The sequence below is a fragment of the Pristis pectinata genome, chromosome 22 (genome assembly GCF_009764475.1).
Source record: "Pristis pectinata isolate sPriPec2 chromosome 22, sPriPec2.1.pri, whole genome shotgun sequence".
In the NCBI taxonomy this organism is placed as follows: Eukaryota; Metazoa; Chordata; class Chondrichthyes; order Rhinopristiformes; family Pristidae; genus Pristis; species Pristis pectinata.
Genome location: NC_067426.1, coordinates 16612120 through 16633458, shown reverse-complemented (window position 1 = coordinate 16633458; position 21339 = coordinate 16612120). Strand labels below are relative to the sequence as shown.

The 21339-nt window shown below is 41.5% G+C and overlaps 1 protein-coding gene across 4 annotated transcripts in view; it reads left to right on the top strand.

The window, feature by feature from the left end:
- Window positions 1–4578: 4578 nt before the first annotated feature.
- The window catches only part of rnf19b (ring finger protein 19B), a 119119-nt gene continuing 102358 nt past the window's right edge, over window positions 4579–21339 (top strand). The window contains exons 1-3 of one of the 4 annotated variants that reach the window (XM_052036614.1): window positions 4579–4701; window positions 12117–12195; window positions 17090–17248. The gene's annotated coding sequence lies outside the window, so the exon portion shown is untranslated. The remainder of the gene's footprint in view (window positions 4702–12116; window positions 12196–17089; window positions 17249–21339) is intronic. The other 3 variants (XM_052036610.1, XM_052036611.1, XM_052036609.1) reach the window with 3 other exon arrangements.

Sequence of the window (21339 nt, the reverse complement as noted above, 5' to 3'; positions counted from 1 at the left end):
GTGTGGCGGTGAATCCGAACGGTGGCCTAGGTCCACAATGATCAGGCCTTGCATAACAAGAGCATAAATATATCTGTTCTCTCACATGAAATTAAATAGTGCCTTGATGAGACCAGATCTGGAATATTATGCACATGTTTGATGTGCCAGAAGGATATGCTGATGACAGGCTGTGCAAAGAAGGTTCATTAAAGTGATTCCTGAGCAGTTCTTATGGGACTTAAAGGTAGGTACAGGGAGGATACTTCTAGCTGGAATATCTAGAAATGGGAATCACTGTCTTAAAATCAATGGTTGCCAATGGAGGTCTAGTATCTGGGCTATAATGCAGTTTGCATGGCTTCATTGATTCAGTAATGACATCCCATTTACTGACTAGGCCACAGTCTCTTTTATGGAGGTTTATATAATCACCTTTATTTTTGGTTTTCAATTAAATTTAGTTAAGGTTACATTACAGACAGATGTGACAATATATCCATGCAAATGTGATCCTTTGTGAAAGTTTGTAATTAAAGGCATTCCAACAAATGGACAAAAAACTCTGAAAGGGTATTATTCTTAAGCCCATGAATATTGTGTCTTTAATTCCTTTTTTTTTGTCTGCTTCCTTTCAAACAAATATACCACATTGGATACTGTGGTGGTGGTGGTGGTGGTGGTGGTGGTGGTGGGGGGGGGGGGGGGGGGGGTGGGCGCGGGAGGAGGGAGGAGGTGAGAGGGAGAATAGCCTCCCAAGAGAAAGCAAGAGCAGCTGCCAGATCAGAGGCACCATGACTGGCTCTGTTGTACAGCAATGAGGGTCAGAGTGTATGTGAGTGGTAGTGATAGCAGACTCTATAATCAGAGGCGTTTCTTTTGCTGTGAGTGAGACTCCAGGATGGTGTGTTGCCTACCTGGTGCCAAGGTCAATGATGTCTCTGAGTGGGTACAGGACATTCTGAAAGGGGAGGGTGAGCAGCTAGAGGTCAGTCCATATTGGTAATAATAACATAAGCAGGAAGAGGGATGAGAATACTGCAAAGGGAGTTTAGAAAGTTACAAAGCAGGGCCTCTTAGGGTTGTAATCTTGGGATTACAACCCTAAGATAGTACAGGTGAATGTGTGACTAAAGACTAGTGCAGGAAAGAGGCCTCAGATACTGGAATCGTTGGGCTTTCTTCCAGGGTAGGTGGGACCTATACAAGAAGAATATGTTGCACATACACTGGAGGGGCACCAATACATCTGCAGGAGGTTTGCTATTGTTACTTAGGAGCATTTGAACTAGCGTTGCGGGAGGAGGGGGTGGGAACCAGAGCAGTAGGTCAGCAGGTGGAGAGTTTGAAGAGAAGATAGAGGTTAACTCAAGTAAATCTAACAGCAAGAACAGGTAGGGCTAGGTTATTGAACAAGGAGGGACTGAAGTGTATTTAATGCAATGTGTACAATGGGTAAAGCAGATGAGCAAGTCTTGATTAGTCCATGGAACTACAACTATAGAACCTTGGTTGGGAGAAAGACAGCACTGGCAACACAAATTCTGGAGTTTAGATGTTTCAGATGTGATAGAGAAGGATGTAAAAGAGCTGAGGGAGTTGCATTACTGATTAGGGAGAATGTCGTAGCTGCACTTAGTGAGGACATCTTGAAGGGCTCATCCAGCGAGGCCATATGGATAAAGCTAAGGAATAAGAAAAATGAATTCACTGTGATCAAGGGGGTTGTGTTGACTGGAGGTCTGTGACCAGTGACATTCCGTAAGGATCAGTGCTGGGATCTCTGTTATAATATGAGTAACTTGGATGCAAATGCCGGTGGTCTGGTTAGTAAGTTTGCATATGTTGTGAAAATTGACAGAGTTGTGAATATTGCAGAAGTTTGTCAAAGGATACAGCGGGATATAGATCAGTTGGAAATTTGGGCAGAGAAATAGCAGATGGAGTTTCATCTGAATGAGTGTAAGGAGATGCACTTTGGGGTGTCAAATGTAAGAGGAAAGTATACAGTAAATGGCAGGACCCTTAGGAGCATTGATGCACAGAGGGATCTTGGAGTGCAAGGCCTTAGCTCCCTCAAAGTGGCAGCACAAGTAGATATTGTAGTAAAGAAGGCATGCAATATGCTTGACTTCATCGGTCAGGGCATTGAGTATAAAAGTTGTCAAGTCATATTGCAGCTGTATAAAACTTTGTTTAGGCCACATTTGGAGTATTGTGTGCAGTTCTGGTCGCCACACTGTAGGAAGGAAATGGAAGCTTTGGAGAGGGTGCAGAGAAGGTTCACCAGGATGTTGCCTGGATTGGAGAATGTGACCTATAAAGAGAGGTGGGACAAACTTGGATTGTTTTCCCTGGAGCAGCAGAGGCTGAGGGGCGACTGATACAAGCATATAAAATTATGACAGGCATAGATATAGTACTTAGTCTTCTTTCCAGGGTTGAAGTGTCAAATACTAGAGGGCATAGGTTTAAAGTGAGAGGGGGGAAAATTTAAAGAAAATGTGCGAGGTAAGTTTTTTGGCACAGAGAATGGTAGGTGCCTGGAATGTGCTGCCAGGGGAGGTGGTAGAAGCAAATACAATAGCAATGTTTAAGAGGCATTTAAGCAGATACATTAACAGACAGGGAATGGTGGAATACAGACCATGTGCAGGCAGATGGGATTAATTTAGATTGGCATCTTAATCAGCACAGACATGGTGGGCTGAAGGGCCTGTTCCTGTGCTGTACTGTTATATGCTCTATGTTTATCTCCAGTCAGTTAAATCATTTATGTATTTTACATCTTCATGATGCATAAGAATATAAAGTCACATGGGAAACTGCATGGGTATACAGAATGTTTCAACAATTTGTAGTTTGAGATATAACTGAAAGAAAAAGAATGACTGGTATTTTCAATATGATTCTTGTATTGTAATGCAGAATGAGGAAAGACCATATTGTACCTCCTGTAGGGGATAGTCTGTGCCAGACCTCAGTGCCTGAGGAGCATCATAACTGATGTGGTGCCACAGAATAGGGCATAATTCACTGTCTACTGAAGAATATTAGAATATCCTGGACCTGTTCCTTTCACAAATCTGCCTAGTCATTGACTTTTCCTGATTCACTAAGATTTGTGGAGAAGTTTTTCTTCTCCCTAATCCCTATTCCCTGGAGGTTGTACATAGATTGTAGATCAAACTGTACATGATTTACATATATACATTTCTTTTTATATACCCTTTCTTAATCCTGCACCATTCATTCAATTTGGTGTTATTGGAGGCATAAGAAAGAATTGATTGCAGTTAGTCCTCTCCTCTGACTTAAAGGGAGATGATATTTCCCCCACTGAAATTAGATAAATGATTAAATGGAGAGAAAAGCAAATCATAACTTCTGTGTTGCTGCCTAATAGGTTGTTGACTGGAACTGGTTTCAGTTTCAGCAGCGAAAAGGAGTACAATAAGTCTTGTAAGTAGTTTTCATCCAATAGGTCTAGTGGAAATGCTCTCATTTCTATGTTAGAAGGGCATGCATCCAATCCCCATAAATGGTTTTGGGCATAACCAAACTGTATGAACCTACCTCAGAAAGAGAGCTTCCCGTAGTGCTATTGAAAGGTGGAGTAGGAGAATTCCACTGGTTCCCTGCCCAGTATTATTCACCCAACATCACTGAATGTTATGTGTCTCATTGCGAATTGTGGGACTTTGCTGAGTGCACAGCTCAAAATAACTTCATTGACTAGGAAGTGCTTTGAGGTGTAGGTAGCTCGCGAAAGGTGCAATATTGATCCAGGTTTTACCATTCCCTCTAATGGTGTCAGGACCAAAAGCCAAGTTCTGACAATTCTCCTTGGTAGGAGAGACAAACATTTTTTTATTTTAACAACTAGTGTTGTAAAGCTAAAGATCCAGTCAATTAGATGCATTAATACAATATCTTAAATAAAATTATAAGAAGCTTGATAGGTATTGAAGGAGGTCAAGCAGCGTCAACAGAGAGAGACACGTTTGGTGGCAATTTTTGGCTGTCGCCTCTGTAGTATTCCATGGTACTGTTGATCTCAGGGAAATGGGACCAGCGCAGGTAAGCAACTTGGATGGCATGGACAAGTTGGGCCGAAGGGCCTGTGTCCCTGCTGTAAAATTCTACGACTCTATCCTTGACCAACTAGCCCGACAAATAAGGCGGGGTGGTTCTCCTCCTGAAGGGGCTGGAACCCCGATCATTTGGCTCCAGGTAACCCTGCAAGTCTCTGATCGTGCGACTCTGCCACAGTAAATTTGGAATTTTACCGGCATTCTGTGCATGTGTTTCTAACTGCAAAGCTCCGCTGGCAAACTGCACCTTAGCTTCTGGACTGGGAAAGTGGAGTACCTCTGCAGGAGGAGTTGAGCACATGCCATGGTGTGGCTTTCTCAGCAGCATGCTGATGGCTTTTCCTTTTGATCAAAGGTAGGAGCCCGATTTTCCAATTTCATTGACTATGGTTCAGGAGATTTAATGCTACATCAAAGCAGTGGAATTCCACACTGAACCGGGGCGTCCTTCCAGAGAGGAATTTCCTTTGTGACGTGGCTGGTGATTGCGCATCCGCAGATAATCAATTGGTATGATGTATGGAAGCGAGCATCTTGTTCCAGGATGAGGTAGGATGGGTGGTGTCGGAGGGTAGAGCTGATCTAATCTAATCATAGAATCTGCTACAGCATTCCCGGCACAATTAAGGTAAGAAGAAGCTCTGCATGTTTTACAATAACTGGACCAGTGCAATAAAATAATCCATGTCTGCAACTGTTACTGCGATATGTTGAAAATTGCTGCGGTTTATCTGCCGTGTTTCCCTGTGATAGCCTGTCTATTCAATACTGTTAGTACCTGAAATTTGCCAAATGTACCCAATGCAATGCAGTCTATTTCGCCCCCCCCCCCCCCCAGGAGGCAAACGGCTACAGAATATTCAAATAATGTTCAGATACAAGAGTTGGTTGATTGAAAAAGAAGGGAATATATTTAAAATGCAATGGGGAGTAGATGTCTTATTAACTTCCTTGCGATTTTTTAAAAAAGAAATGCAAGCTCCCCCTGTCTTTATAAGGTTGCATTTTCTCCGTGCTTTATTCATGTTTTAGCTCCTCCACCTGTTAAATCAGAGACTTGCTGATAAATGGATTCGATTTTCGTTGCGGATAAAGGTTAACATCTGAAATATAAAGATATATCAAGCTTGCAATTCATCTGGGCCACCTGCCCTGAAAACAAGAATTACACAGTCACTTGAATCTCAGGTTTCTTTTTGCTCAAAAAGATGCTAATGGGTTTAAGTTAGACTGCCTCAAACTCATATTACACTGATTTTGAGAGCTGTCCTGTCTCCAGACCTGGTTGGTATTATAATGAAGATATTTAAATGTAAGACTATATTTGTATAAAGAAAGGGAGTGTCTGACATTGCTAGTAATATGTCCTGATTTAAAATGACATGCCCCGGATGTGCTACTCCTACACAATAGCAATATTTTAATGTTCTGACATAACTACTCTTAATGGCACAAAAATAAATGGTTAAAATTACAAAATCTCCTTACATTAGTGTATTCTTTGTCCCTCCTGATGATATTGAGCATAATTTGCAGAAGTACTGTGGATGAGATATATAAAAATGGTTCACTACCCTTGAGAGGAGAGGGAACATTTACAAAATTCAAGCAAGTCTTTCTCATTCTTTTTCATATTTTACTTATGATGGTAGTTTGGCCCATTGAATCTAAGCTGGCACTCAGGGCAATCCCCCATTTATTTCCCTATGACCCGTTCTCTCTCTCCTGCCTGTTCACTCCCTCCTGCTTCTCTTACCATTCACATATACGCTAGGGCAATATACAATAGCCTGTTAACCCACTAAGCAGCATGGAGAGTGTGCAAACTCAACATAGACAGCACTTGGGTCACTGGAGCTGTGAGACAGCAGCTCTATCTGCTGCATCAGTTTTCCTACAGAGGCAAAATTCTGTGAGGAAACCTGAATGTATGGCAGGATTTCTTTTTCACCTCCTTAAGGATGAATATCTACATGCCGACATTTCCCACTGTTTACTTCACTGAATGGTGGGAGAACACACTGAGGTACTTGTGTGCTGGTAGCCACTTTGTTTGTTCCTGAATTGGCCATAATGCATGAGTGAACTTAAACAATGAACGTGGCAGGCTTCAATGTCAGGGGCTTGACCTAACCCTGGCGTGTTCTAAATTTTCCTCAGTGCTGAAGGTTTATTGATCTGAAATATTAACTTTGTTTCTCAATGCATAAATGCTGCCTGAGCCATTTAGCATTTCCAGTACTTTCTATATTTATTTCTGAATTCCAGCAACTAATGTTTTGCCTTTCAGCTTATTTACCAATACTCAATTTGATCTCCAATAGGATCAGACCTCATTACAGCCCTGTTCCATATGGATGACATTTTAGAATTCTAATTATAAATGGCAAGGAGAATTTCATCATCAATGATCTAAAATGAAGAGTTAAGAAATCACAGGAAAAAAAATCTGATAAAATTGTTTGCTCTCCTACTGGAAAGTCAAGAATCTGAAACACTGGCTTGTTACTTATCAACCACAAATATACTAAATTCAATGTTAATATGATTCAAGGTTAGTACATAGAGAGATTAACTGATGAAGTTCTACTCAAAGGTAATGTATAGGGAACATCCTCCCAATGCTGACTTAAACATTTAGCTTGCTAAATCAGGATCATTGGTAAAAGTGCTACTCATTGTGGTATAGAGAATACAGATGGCTCACTCATCTTTTTACTGTGTTAGTCTATCTTAGTGATAAAGAAACAACTGACAGTAGTATACACAAGGTTTTGGAGGGAGAGGTGAGAATGGGGAATGTCAGATAAGACTTTCTCTTTGTAACTCTGCCAGAAAATGTGCATTTGGGAGACAAGGGCAGCAGATGTATTGGTACAGAACCATCTGCTGGTTCTCCTCCATGTTGCACATCATCCTGACTTGGAAATTTACTGCTAGTCCATGTTGGCGGATCTAAATCCTGGAACTCTCCAACAGTACTTTCACCAGAATGATTACAGTTGTTCAAGAAGGTGGCTCACTACGGCCCTCTCAAGGACAATCAGATAGCTGTTAAATTCTGGCCAAGTCAGCAATGCCCAGATCCCAAAAAAAAGAATAAATTACACATCTGCTTTCTAAATTTTCTTGTCTAGTCATCAACCTGAAACATTAGGTCCTTTGCTCTCCTTCTCCTTTCTCTTTTTTTCTCCTCACTTTTAATCTTTCTTTCACCCTTGTTATTTTCCCTCTCTGTAATTAATTTTGACATTGAATTCTATGCTTAATTCTTTTTCTTGATTCATTATTTATTTTTCAATCATTAAATCTTATTGATTAAAGAGGTGCACCATTTGTCCTATCGTTCGCAGATGCTCTATTGCCCATGCTCATTGTTAGTAGGTTGCAGTTCCACGAGTTTTACGTGCAATTTTTTTTAAGGTTAAAAATTAAATTGCATGTCGAGCTAACATGGCAAGCTGCTGTGAAACTCCACTCCAGCAAATATGTCTGAATATGTCTGAATATGCAAATATGAAGTAGTTTTGGTTCTGTTTGGTGTATTATTGGATGTCAAAGTAAACTATTTGTGTGTGCACCCAATGTTGTTAATAGGGTGTGTTCATAGTGAATTTGAGATCATGAGACAGTTATTACACATCAATTAAGAAACAATTTGCATTTTAATAATACTTATTGAAGAACATTAATGGATTCCCTGAAATTCAGTAACTATCACAGTTCTATCCAGGCTATTCTAATTAATGTTCAAAACCCTTGAATACTGAAGTGCCTTGCAGCTAGGACTTGTTCATCTATCTGTTAATAAAAGATTACTTTAATTTTCCTCAGTCAGATGTACTAGTAATTTGGCTACCATGGTAACAAGTTCAACCTCTAGATTAGATCTGATTGCTCCCAGACACTGCACAGATGCACAAATTGGTCATATATATTAAGATGTGCAGCCAGTACACACACTGCACCTCTACTGCACTCTTTCTCATCGGCATCTCCCTGTAGTTGTTCTTAACCCTTGAACCAAGCACCAAAGTCACCTCCCACAATGTTACCTGGCCCCAGAGCAAGCTAATTGATACCATACAGGCAGTCAAAATGATCCTCCTTTGTCTTAATTCATATATTGAGTAGCAAGATGCACAGTTTTTGCTTGGCCTGCTCTCTGACCATGTGTGGGTCTGAATATTATCTTGAGTATTAAAATGGTGGATAAAATATTGAGTTGATTAGGTATGTTAAAACTCAACTGTGACACAGTATTGGGAATATTTGTCTCAATTTTCATTTTTAACAGGACGATTCAACCTACTAAAGACTGCCAATGATTTGAAACCTTTCACCTATTCTCCAAGTTCCTTTGCCTTTGATTGTCCCAAATTCTCATCTTTTTCACTACTCACATATCAGTAGTATTCAGCAAATGATGAACCATTTAACCATATGTATAAAGTAATAGGTGTTCTGGTATTCAGGGCAAGCATTTTGACATGCATCAAGGGCAGATTTTGGCTAATCCCCGAAGTTCTCCACTCCGTTCTACCTCCTCTTCTGTTTCTGACAGAAGGCTGCTTTCCATTACCTCTGCAAATTTTCATCCCCAGGAATGGACACATGGCCCCAGCTCAGGAGCACTTGCAAAGTTCTCCTCATATACAGCTGGGGACTGACATCTAAATTGTCCCACAAACTAGTCAAGTAACAGCTTGACATTGTCTTATTCACAGAATCATGCTTTAGACACAATCTGCCAGACTCCTACACGTCCTCTTGACCCACCAGCATGACAGATCCACCAGAGCTGGTGACAATGATATACAGGCAGGAGGAAGTAGCTCTTGGACTTCTTAATGTTGACTCCAGACTCCATGAAATCTCATGGCTTCATATCGAACATGGGCAAGGAAATCTCCTGATTACCACTGACCATTCTCTCTCAGCTGATGATTCAGTGCTCCTTCCTGTTGAACAACACTTCAAAGAAGCACTGAAAGTAGCAGGGGTACAGATGTAATTCTGTGTGGGGCACTTCAATAGCATTATCAAGAGAGGCTTGTTAGCACCACCACTGAATCTGTTGCAGAAGGCAAGTGAAATGATGTAAAGGAAAAACCTGCTTGATGTCCTAGTCAATCTACTTGTGGCAGGTGCGTCTGTCCACAATAGCATCGGTAGAAATGACTATCACACAGTCCTTATGGAATCAAAACCGCATCTTCATTACTGAGGACACCCTCTATTGTCTTATGTGACACCACAAATGTGTTACATTGGAATAGAACAGATTTGAGATCTCAAAACTGGCTATCCATATGACACTACGGACCATTAGCAGCAGCAGACATGTACACAACCATATTCTGTAATCGCGTGGCTTGGCATATCTCTCAGCCTACTATTATTATTAAACCAAGTGGTTAACCCTGGTTCAGTAACCAGTGTAGAAGGATATGCTGGGAAACAGCACCAGGGTTACTAAAAAATGATGAGGTGCCAACCTAGTGAAGATGCAATACAGGGCTACTTGCATGGTAAATGGCAAAAACAGTATGCAACAGACAGATCCAAGCAACCTCAACCAATGGATCAGATTGAAGCTCTGCAGTCCCACCATATCTAATCATGAATGATGGTGAACAATAAAACAGCAAAATGAGAGGAAGAGGCTCCAAGAACATTCCCATCATTAATGATGGAGGGGCTCAGAACGTGAGTGCTAGAGAAAGGGCTAAAGCATTTGCAATTATGTTTGGCCAGAAATGCCCATCTGGCATTTGCCCAGAAAGATCCATCTTGGCTTCCTCCTAAAATACAGTAGGTCTACCTGACAACTTGGAAAATAGCACTGGCCTGCCTGTTCTGAGAAAGCAGGACCAATTCAATCTGGCTAATTACTGCCCAATCAATCCACTCTCAGTTATCAGCAAAGTGATGGTGAATTTTGCCAGAACTGCTTGGCACCAAACATCACCATAGCTTTGGTCAAAACATGGACCAAAAGTACTGAATTCTAGAGAGGAATTGAGAGTGACTGCCCCTGACATCACACAACAATTGAGCAAGTTTGGCATCAATGTGCCCAAGTAAAACTGATCAATGGGCATCAAAGGGAAAACAATCCAGTGGTTGGAGTGACAGCTCTCACAAAGGAAAGTGTTGTTATTCTCAGAGGTCAATCATGCCAGTTCCAGGACTTCCTCGGGGCAGGTCTAACCATTTTCAGCTGCTTCATCAATGACCTTCCTTGTATGCTGACGGTTACACATTGTTCAGTTCTGTTTACAACTCTTCAGCAAAACACGCACAACATTCAGCGACAGACTGATAGGTAATATTTGCCAGGCCATGACTTTCTCCAATAAGAGAGGCTAATCACCTACTTTTGACATTCAATTGCATTACCAGTGCTGAATCCCTATCATCAATATCCTGAAGGCCACCCTTGACCAGCAACTCAACTGGACCATCCACATAAATACTGTGGCTACAAGAGCAAGTGACTCACCTCTTGATAACACAAGGCCTTTCCATCATCTGAGAGGCACAAGTCAGGAGCATAATGGAACACTCTCCACTTGCATGGGTACAGCACCAACAAATCTCAAGATGCTTTACACTACCCAGAACAAAGCAGCCTGCTTAATTGGCACTCCATCAAGTGCCCTAACCCTTCATTCTCTCCACCACCAACACACAGTGGCCGCAGTGTACACCAGCTGTTAAAGGCACTGCAGTTATTTGCCCAAGCTGCTCTGACAGCACTTTGCAAACCCATGACCTCTGCAGCCACGAAGGACAAGGACAACAGGCAGATGGAAACATGACCACCTGCAGGTTCATTGACGAATTGCCACACCTTCCTCATTTGGAAATATGTCACCTGTTGTTCATTATCATCTTTGGTCTAAATCTTGCAGCTCCCCACCCAGCAACAGTGTAGGAACAACTTTACTGCATTGCAGTGGTTCATGAAGGTGGCTCACCACCACCAACTTAAGGTTAATTACTGGCCTTTCCAGTTATATCCAGATTCTGAATTTGGGAAGTAAAATTTGCTAAGTCCATTATGTATGCTTTTATCATCTTGAGGCTTGTTTTCACTAATGCACTCTGCCATGATATTGCCAATTATTCCATTTTCTCTTATTTTGGACAGCTCTATTGGTTCTCCGTGCCCCAGTGAACAGACTGTAACATCTTCATCACTGCTATCATATCCCTTCATGATCTTGACCCACCCCTAACTTGGGGCTCTTCTTCAGCCAAACAGTCAACCATACATCCAATAGTAGTTTGATGCTATGTTTTCTGCTCCACCATTGGTTGCTGCATTATCCAATAAATTCCTTGACTAGAAATGTATTCCCCTGGAACTGCTGACTTGTTACCCACCTTCAAAACTCCTTTTAAGGTTTTTCTCTGTGACCAAGTTACAAATTTTTACCCAATTCTTTACATTTTGTTTGTGTCTGGTCTTTGCCACCTCATGTCTCAGCATGTTAAACTTCCATAGTGTTTATATACCAGTTTAAAGCTGATGATGGTGCTAACTGGATAACAAACTGAATGATTCCACTGCTGAATGAGGTGGTTTCAACCAGGGCTTGTAATTGCAGTGCTGGTTTCTGGCACTAGCAAAATGAGCTGCAGGGAGCTATAGTTTCATCAGTTATTGGCGTGAGTGCTTGAAGCATTCATGGCATCACCATGCATGGTGGTAAGATCGTTTTATTCCTACGCTGTTTGAATCTCCTATTGTCTTGGTACGTCTGCTACCAGTCAAAGAACCATGGATGGATCTTAAATGCAACTCTGTGTACAGAAAGGGATGTATGGTTCCAGGGGGAATGAGAACTGATGAATCACTGATTGTTGGCCATATTTTGCAGCCAGATTCAAAACAAAATATCTGGGCATCTTTATTTCATTTTGAAAAAATTAATAATTCCATATGATATGGGGATTTCAGCAAATTAATTTGATCACAACTAAATCCATATTATTTACAAATTGCTTTAAAAAAAATAATTCCTTTTTTTTCAGATGGTATGCTTTAATTAGATGAAAGGAAACTTGGAACTGAGGAAACCTGCATTGGAACCTGCATTAGTTATTGAAGATTGTGAGTGCATCTCTATTGTTTGATGATGCTCATTTGTTTTGTTTATTATCAGTTTACAGAGCCACTCATCATAGAAATGTCGATGGAAAACTGCAGATAAATCCTTTCTACAGAGCTGCAGCTCTGCCATTTATCCTGTTGTGCATTGACATTACTGGCTGGTTCCCAAAGATTAATTGCTATAATTTAGTGTACTTCCTGTTCTATTCTATTCTGTTGTGATCTGAACATAATTTAATACAAAATTCTGTAGTGTTGCTGATTTTTTTTGTGTTTTTTGAAAGTGGAACTTGCTGTCTTTTTGTTCTCCACTTTTTCTATTTTACTGTTTTCCCCATAACACTCATAGGCTTGGGTGGAGTCAGTCTCAATTTCTGAAAGAGAAATCATGTTTGATAAATATGCTACACCTTTGAGGTTGTAGCTCGCTGAATAGAAGAGGGGGCACCAGAAGGCATGATGGATTTGGACCTTCAGGCCTTCAACAAGGCACCACACAAGTTATCAAAGAAAACTAGAGTACATGGTATTGGAGGAAAGTATACTGACATCGACTGATGATTGCTTAATACGCAGAAAACAGAGTAGGGATAAATAAATCATTTTCTGGTTGGGAGACTATAATTAGTCATGCGTTGCAAGGATTAGTACAGGGCCTTGGCTATTCACAATCTATAACAATGATTTGGATAAGAGGACCAAGAATAATATATATCTAAATTGTTGATGCAAAACTAGGTGGCAGTGTGAGTTGCCGGTGGATTCAAGGAGATTCAATGCAGGCAAATGGGATTAGTGTACATGGGCAAAAAAGTTCAGCATGGTCATTGGTGGGCCAAAGGGCCTGTTTCTGTGCTATATTACATGCTTCTACAACTCTATGATCTAGATATGCTAAGTGAATGGTTGAGGGTGTAGCAGATGGAATATAATTTGGACTGATGTGAAAGTTGAAAAGCACAGCTCTTTGTTAAATGGTGAGAGATTTAAAGCTATTGGTATTCAGAAGGATGTGGATCTCCTTGTATGCATATCACTGAAGGTTAACATGTTGGTACAGCAAGCAATTAGGAAGACAAATGGTATGTTGGCCTTTATTGCAAGAGGATTTGAGAGCAAGGGTAAAGATGCCTTACTGCAATTACATATACCCTGGTGAAACCACATCTGGCATATTGTGTACAAGTATAGAACCATAGAACCATACAGCACAAAACAGGCCCTTCGGCCCACCATGTTGTGCCGTCCATCAAACCACCCTCCCACATATCCCTCTATCTCACTTTCCTCCATATGCCTATCCAACAAGCTCTTGAACCTGTCCAACGTATCTGCCTCCACCACCACCCCAGGCAGTGCATTCCATGCACCAACCACTCACTGGGTGAAAAACCTCCCCCAACATCTCCCCTGAACCTCCCACCCATAACCTTAAAGCCATGACCTCTCGTCTTGAGCATTGGTGCCCTGGGAAGGAGGTGCTGACTGTCTACTCTATTCCTCTCAATATTTTATATACCTCTGTCATGTCTCCTCTCATCCTCCTCCTTTCCAGTGAATAACGCCCTAGCACCTTAAGCCTCTCCTCATTCAATACGCTCTAATCCAGGCAGCATCCTGGTAAGTCTCCTCTGCACCCTCTCCAATGCCTCCACATCCTTCCTTTAATGAGGTGACCAGAACTGAACACAATACTCTAAGTGTGGCCTAACTAGAGTTTTGTAAAGCTACATCATCACCTCACGGCTCTTAAACTCAATCCCGCGACTTATGAAAGCCAACATTCCATTGGCCTTCTTAACTGCTCTTTCCACCTGTGAGGCAACTTTCAATGCACTGTGAATATGAACCACCAGATCCCTCTGCTCCTCCACACTGCCAAGTACCTTGCCATTTACCCTGTACTCTGCACTGGAGTTTGTCCTTCCAAAGTGTACCACCTCACACTTCTCCAGATTGAACTCCATCTGCCACTTGTCAGCCCAGCTCTGCATCCTATCAATATCCTTCTGTAAGCTCTGACAGCCCTCCACACTATCCACAACACCGCCGATCTTAGTGTCATCTGCAAACTTACTAACCCACCATTCCACCCCCTCATCTAAGTCATCTATAAATATCACAAAAAGTAGAGGTCCCAGAACTGATCCCTACAGGACACCACTAGTCACTGCCCTCCAATCTGAGGGCACTCCTTCCACCACAACCCTCTGCTTTCTACATGCAAGCCAATTCCTAATCCACACAGCCAAGCTTCCCTGGATCCCTTGGCATCTGACCTTCTGAAGAAGCCTACCATGAGGAACCTTATCAAATGCCTTACTAAAATCCATGTAAACCACATCCACCACACTGCCCTCAATCTTCCTAGTCACCTCCTCAAAGAACTCTATCAGGCTTGTAAGGCAAGATCTCCCCTTCACAAAGCCATGCTGGCTGTCCCTAGTCAGTCCATGATTCTCTAGGTGTTCATAAATCCTATCCCTTAGAATCCTTTCTAACAGCTTACCCACCACGGACGTGAGACTCACCGGTCTATAATTCCCTGGCCTATCCCTATTACCTTTTTTGAACAAGGGGACAACATTCGCAACCCTCCAATCCTCTGGCACCATCCCCATGGACAATGAGGACCCAAAGATCCTTACCAGACTCAGTAGTAGACTAGAGTGTTGGCAATTTACTACAAAAACCATTTAAACAAATGAAAGTTCCAGAATGCTCATTGAGTCAGAGTTATACAGCACAGAAACAGGCTCTTCAGCCCAACTCATGTGCTGATCAAGTTGCCTAACTGAGCTGGACCCATTTGTCTGCATTTGGCCCATATCCCTCCAAACCTTTCCTATCCATGTAACTGTCCAAATGTCTTTTAAATTTCATAATTGTACCCACCACTTCCTCTGGCAACTCCTTCCATATACTCACCATGTCAAAAACTTACCCCTTGGTTCCTTTTAGATCTTTTCCCTCTTATTTTAAACCTATGCTTATCCTTATTACCCAAGTCCTCCAGTCAGAGTAACATCCTTGTAAATCTTTTCTGCACCTTCTCCAGTTTAATGACACAGCACTCCAAACATGTCCCAACTCTTGTACTCAGTATTCTGACTGATGAAGTGTGCCAAACACCTACTTCACCACCGTATTGCCACTTTCATGTAATTATGTATCTGCATCCCTAGATTTTTGTTCCACAACACTCTACAGGGCCCTACCATTTACTGTGCAAGTTATGCCCTGGTTTGTCTTACCAAAATGCAACACCTCACACTTACAACCACAGAAGCATGGCAGTTGGGGATGGGGGCTCCAGGTGCAGCTGAAACTATGGAGATTTGCCCCTCCCCCACACCCTCAAGCACACTTCTAGCTAACATTCAAATCACTTGAAAGCAAGCTTGAAGAGTTTAGAGCAAGGCTGCAGTATCAAAAGGAGATGAGGAACTGAAAGATGGCTCACCCATGTATCACCTGACTCTGCAATACAACCTGAAGGTTTCCTCTATGTATCGCATAGACCAAACAATATCCTCAGGCAAGATGAAAGGTGGTAGCATCTACTTTATGATCAATGCTGCATTGAAGTCTTAGCTCAATTCTGCTTACCTGACATAGAATACCTGTTCATAAAATGTAGTCCTTTCATCTACCAAGGGAATTCACCTCTACTATCTTGGTGGTCTATATATCACCTCAAGCCAACTTCAAGGTGGCATTGGGCAAATTATACTCAGCCATCAACTCGAGACAACAAACCCTGATGTCCTATTCATCATTGCTGGGGACTTCAATCATGCTAACTTTGGGAAAGTACTCCACAAATACAAACAGTACATCTCTTGCCCCACACAGGGATTAACACTCGAGACCACTGCTATACCAGTAAAGCACAGCATCACTCTATCCCGTACCCTTAGTTCAGTCAGCTGGATCATCTGTTGGTGTTGCTCCTGCCAGCTTACAGATTGCAGCACAAGACACCAACAAAAAAAAATAGTACAGCAGTGGTCTGAGGATCTACTTCAGGACTGCCTTGAGTCAGTGGACTGGAACATGTTCAAGACCACTTCATCTAGCCTGAATAAGTATACCTCAGTTGTCACTATTTTCAAGATGTGTTGATGACTTGTGTTCTGATGAAGACAATCAGGGACTATCCTAACCAAAAACCTTGGATGAACAGGGAGATGAGGCTTTCAGGATGAATGACCCCATATTGTACAAGAAAGCCAAATATAATCTCTGTAAAGCTATCAAGGATGCCAAGAGAGAATTCCAGGACAGCCTAGAGGCTCAATTCAACCATGCAGATGCCAGACAAGGAACTTTATTACACCCTGGTGTATATGACAAACTAATCTGATCCTAATTAAATGCCATCTACCATTCCTCAACCTACTGGCCCAGTTGATCAAAACCCTGTTGTAATCTTAGATAACCTTCTTTACTGTCTGCTATACCACCAATTTTAGTATCATCCACAAACTTGCCACCTACATTCTCATCCAAATAGTTAATTAAATGACGAATGACAGTGAACCCAACACTAATCCCTGCAGCACACTGTTGATATGGTCTCCCTCCTTTAATGAAGTGCAATAGAGATTCATCAGTTCAATTTATGAGTTGGGGGATTGTCCTCTGATGAGGGATTAAGCAGTCTGCACCTTTTGCATCTCACTCTTCTAAATTTGAGAGAGTAATCTCATTGAAATGTAGAAATTCATAAGGGACTTGGGAAGTTAGATGCAAGGATGATGTTTCCTTTAGCTAGGGTGTCTGGAACGATGGGTCACAATTTCAGTATAAGGGATTGGCCATTCAGAACAAGATAATGAGGAGAAATTTCTGTGCGCAGAACATAGTGAATCTTGGAAATTCTGTACTCTAGGGCTACGGAGGCTCGGTCACTGAGTATGTTCAAGACAGACATGAATATTTTTCATTGATGTGAGGACCAAACTGAAGAAAAAATGACCTTCACCTTACCTTCACCAATCTACCTAATGCAGCTGCATCTTCCCTTGACAGCATTGAAAGGGCACTAGAAGTAAGTTAAGATGTTGGTGATTCACCCAGTAATCTCCTGCTCACTATTCAACTTGTCTTCAAAATCTGGACTTGCACACAGAAATGTGGACATCGGAGATGAGCTAGTGATCAGATGGTGGTGCTTCTCACTTCTGCCTCACCACTAGGCTTAACACTGAAGTGCTAGGCAAGGGTTGAGAAGCACTTTTCATCCAGCCCCTAAGTATTACATCGGGGAGCGTCGGCATACAAATATTTCATCTCACTACACTACTAGAACTAATAGCTTCAAGGTAATGAATGGACAAAGTTGTAAGTGTAAATAAGTGTAAAGCTTTTTTATGTTAATTTTTTTAATTTAATTTATTTAAATTTAAAGTTTCTATTTCAGAAATCTGAACCAGGTAAGTGGTTTACTTATTTTGTTGATGTTTTTAATAGTTTTCTATCATTTTAAGGTTTTTGAAATTTAAAAAAATCTTTGCTAATTTATTTTTAACTATTTAAATGAATTGGAATAGTTTTAAAATATTTCTGACAATTAGAGATATTTAAAAAGTGGTTCCAAAGGCTTTTGACATTGGCAAGTCCTCTCTGCCTTCTGGATGCCTCTGAGGTACACATAGTCAGCTTGACCAGCCTTCTGTATCTGGAACAAATTAGTGGGAGTGGACAGCAAGCAAGTTTAGGATGATCCAATTTGTAATCCTATCTTCATACAAAAGGTATCCTTCATTGCATCATGTGCCGTACTATTGTGTTAAATGGGATAGACTAAGAACATAACATGTTGTGCTATGTTATATCATTAACACTAGAACCATACACCAACACACTCTGCAACCTTTCTTCATTGTCAACTGGATGATAAACTGAGAAGTGTATTGTACTTTCCTAAACCAATGTCAGGCATCAGGCAATATCTGGAAGTAAGGTGCCAACCTGGTGAAGCTAGTAAACAGAGCCATAAAAGTATTAAGCACTAAAAGTAATTAATATTTTCAGGTAAAAGGTTAAGCAAGCACCACCAGTGGACACATCAAAGAACTGGATTCCAGTGGGAGGAGGAGGTTCTGAAGGACCCTGGCAATGATTTCCCCGGAGGCAATGAGCTGCTTCCCAGATCATGGTGTGCATTCTGTTCATCCAGAGCACATGATCTTCACCACAGGACAACTCTTAAGGAAAATGCAGGGAGCAGTATCAGCCACTATCCATGGCCTTTTTGATTTCACTGGTGAAGGGACTTGACTCCATCAAATGGGCCAATTTATGACAAATTGTCATGAATTCCATGTTGTCAGATTCCATGTGCATTGTTTTAATGAAGCCAATACACTAACACTTATGGCAGAGAAACATGGTTTACAGTGAATTTATTTGTATTACAGTTCCATTTCCTTTCCTGAGGTTGTTAAATGCAATGGTTTCTTATAATGGATGTGGCTCTGATTACCATCCTGCACTCATATCACAGTGATCCAGTGGGGGTGGGTGGATTTAATTCTGGAAGAGTAAATACCTGTTTCTATGCAAGAAATGTTATAAAACCCTAGTCTTGATAACTATATAGAGTCACAGCACTAAAGCAGAGAATACAGCCCTGTTGGTCTGCTTCCCTTGGCTTTTGTTTGTTTTTCCCCTTCCCTCCTTGACCAATACATGCTTTTCCGTTGATAATGTTGTTTCTATGACTGCTTCAGATGCTCCTGCTTTTGCTGCCCATGTTCTCTTGATTTAGCCACTGATCTTACTCCCACAATTCTAAGGGGCATTTTATATTTGCATACCTGCCTTCTCTGATTGCATCACCTAAAGGGCTATTGGGCAACCTTCTCTCCTCTTTGGTCCAGGATTATTCAGAAATGCCAAGTTAACTCCTATCCTCCTCCCTTCCCCCTTCACCGTGCTAAGTTGCAACTATCTCCGGAAGCACAGCTCACCCCACTCATTCTACCTCCAGCAAGTGTGAGAAGCTCATGGATGTCCACATCATTCAGACTGAAGCTATCCTCTACTGCCTCCCTCTTCCTAACAAGCTAAAGTTCCCTGACGCTAGATACTCAAAGCTGCCTTTTACTCTAGTTTCTCTCCAATCTCATGTCCTCTGAGTGCGTCTTGAAATGAAACCTTATCCTTCACTGGCCAGTTCTCATTAAACTGTACATAGTTCAGCTTGCTCTCCTGCCATCAAAAAACCTACTGACCCCTTTGTCCACATAAGCTATCCTCCCTTTTAGAAATTCCTTTAACATGTTATCGTATCCAAAATCTACGCCTATTAAGTCCCTTTATAATTCTTTCCATTTAGGCTTCTAACCCTTGCCAAAATGCTGCCAACATTTGTCACAAATGACACCCTGTGTTGCTGGAATTGTGATGCATTATTTTTCTTCAAGTTGTTTGCATGTGAGACCATACCAACTTCCTCAGAAACCTCTCATTATTGTCCATCTCACAGAATCTGCTTATAATTGATCAAACACTTGCCTGGCTGTATGTATATGATGTTTCTGGAGAGCTTTTTTCCCCTCCTCATCTTGAAGTTCATTTTGCAACCTACCACAGCCTACTCTCCATTTTCCTTTAACACTAAGCCTCTATTATAACCATCAACATACCCCCCTTTCCCCTTCCTTTGACCTATCATCAATGACCAAACCTTCAGCTACTGAGACTCTATGCTTTGAACTACTTTCCCTCTCCTCTATCTCTAAACTCTTGCTCTCCTTCTTCCAAACCCTTCTGAAAATGCAACTTTTGACCAAGCTTTTGGTCATCCCTCCTAATTTCTCTTGGCTTGATGGTCATTTCTTCCTTCTACCACCTTGTACCTTGGGACATTTTATTCAAGGTTGAACGTGCTGCATAAATGCAGCTTGCAAGTTGTTGCTCTTTATAGCTACAAGTGACTTGCTTTACTAGTCTCTATCCCAAGCCTGCAATCTTAATTTTCTTCAAGCACTTTCTGTGCCTGAGTTTTTAATCTGTTATTGCTTATTCGCTATCACACCGTTTTGTATCTAATTGTGTCTAAACTTTTATTTTTAGCCAGTTTTGTTTGAGCATTTTGTCCGGCTCATTCTCTGCTACTCATCCTTAACATGGCAGACTGCAAATGTCTTAATTGCTGTAATTTAGAATTCAGAATTTAATGCCAGACCAATACTGAGATTGCTGGAAATAAAGATTGTGGGGGTAAAAATGTGTTTTCCTCACTTCCAAAAAGAACTTCTTAAAGATACTTAGTTGAAATGGTCAATCAGCATGTGAGCTATGTGCACTTGCAATGTGCAGAGCTATGATGAGACCACACATCAGGTACTATGTGCAGCTTTGGCTTCAAACCTAAGGAAAGATATACTTGTCTTGAAGTCTATTGCAGTGTAGATTCATTAGATTGATGTTTGGCTTGGAGTGTGGGGGAGTAGATCTGTCAAATTAGGGGAGGCTCAGTAGGATTGGCCTACACTCACCAGAGTTTAGAAGAATAGGAAGGTACATTATTGAAGTATACAAGTTTCTGAGAGGAAATGATATGGTACATGCTGAAAAGCCCTGTCTTCAGACTGGAGAATCTGGAACTAGGTCATAGAACATAGAACAGTACAAAACAGGAACAGGCCCTTTGACCCACAAAGTCTGTGCTGACCATGATGCCAATTTAAACTGCACCTGCCTGCATGTGGTCTATACCCTTCAATTCCCTCCCTGCTCATGTCCCTGTCCAAATGCCTCTTAAGTGGTGCTATTGTATCTGCTTCCACCACCTCCCCTGGCAGCATGTTCCAGGCACCTACCACTCTCTGTGTAAAGAAAAAACTTGCCACATAGATCTCCTTTAAGCTTTCCCCTTCTCACCTTAAACCTATAAACCTATGCCCTCTTGTATTTGATATTTCCACCCTGGGGAAAAAAGACTCTGATCATCTACCCTATTTATGCCTCTCATAATTTTATATGCTTCGATCAGGTCACCCCCTCAGCCTCCAGGGCTCCAGAGAAAACAATCTTAGTTTGTCCAGTCTCTCTTTATAGCTAATACTCTCTAATCCAAGCAATATCCTGGTGAACCTCTTCTGCACCCTCTCTAAAGCCTCCACAACCTTC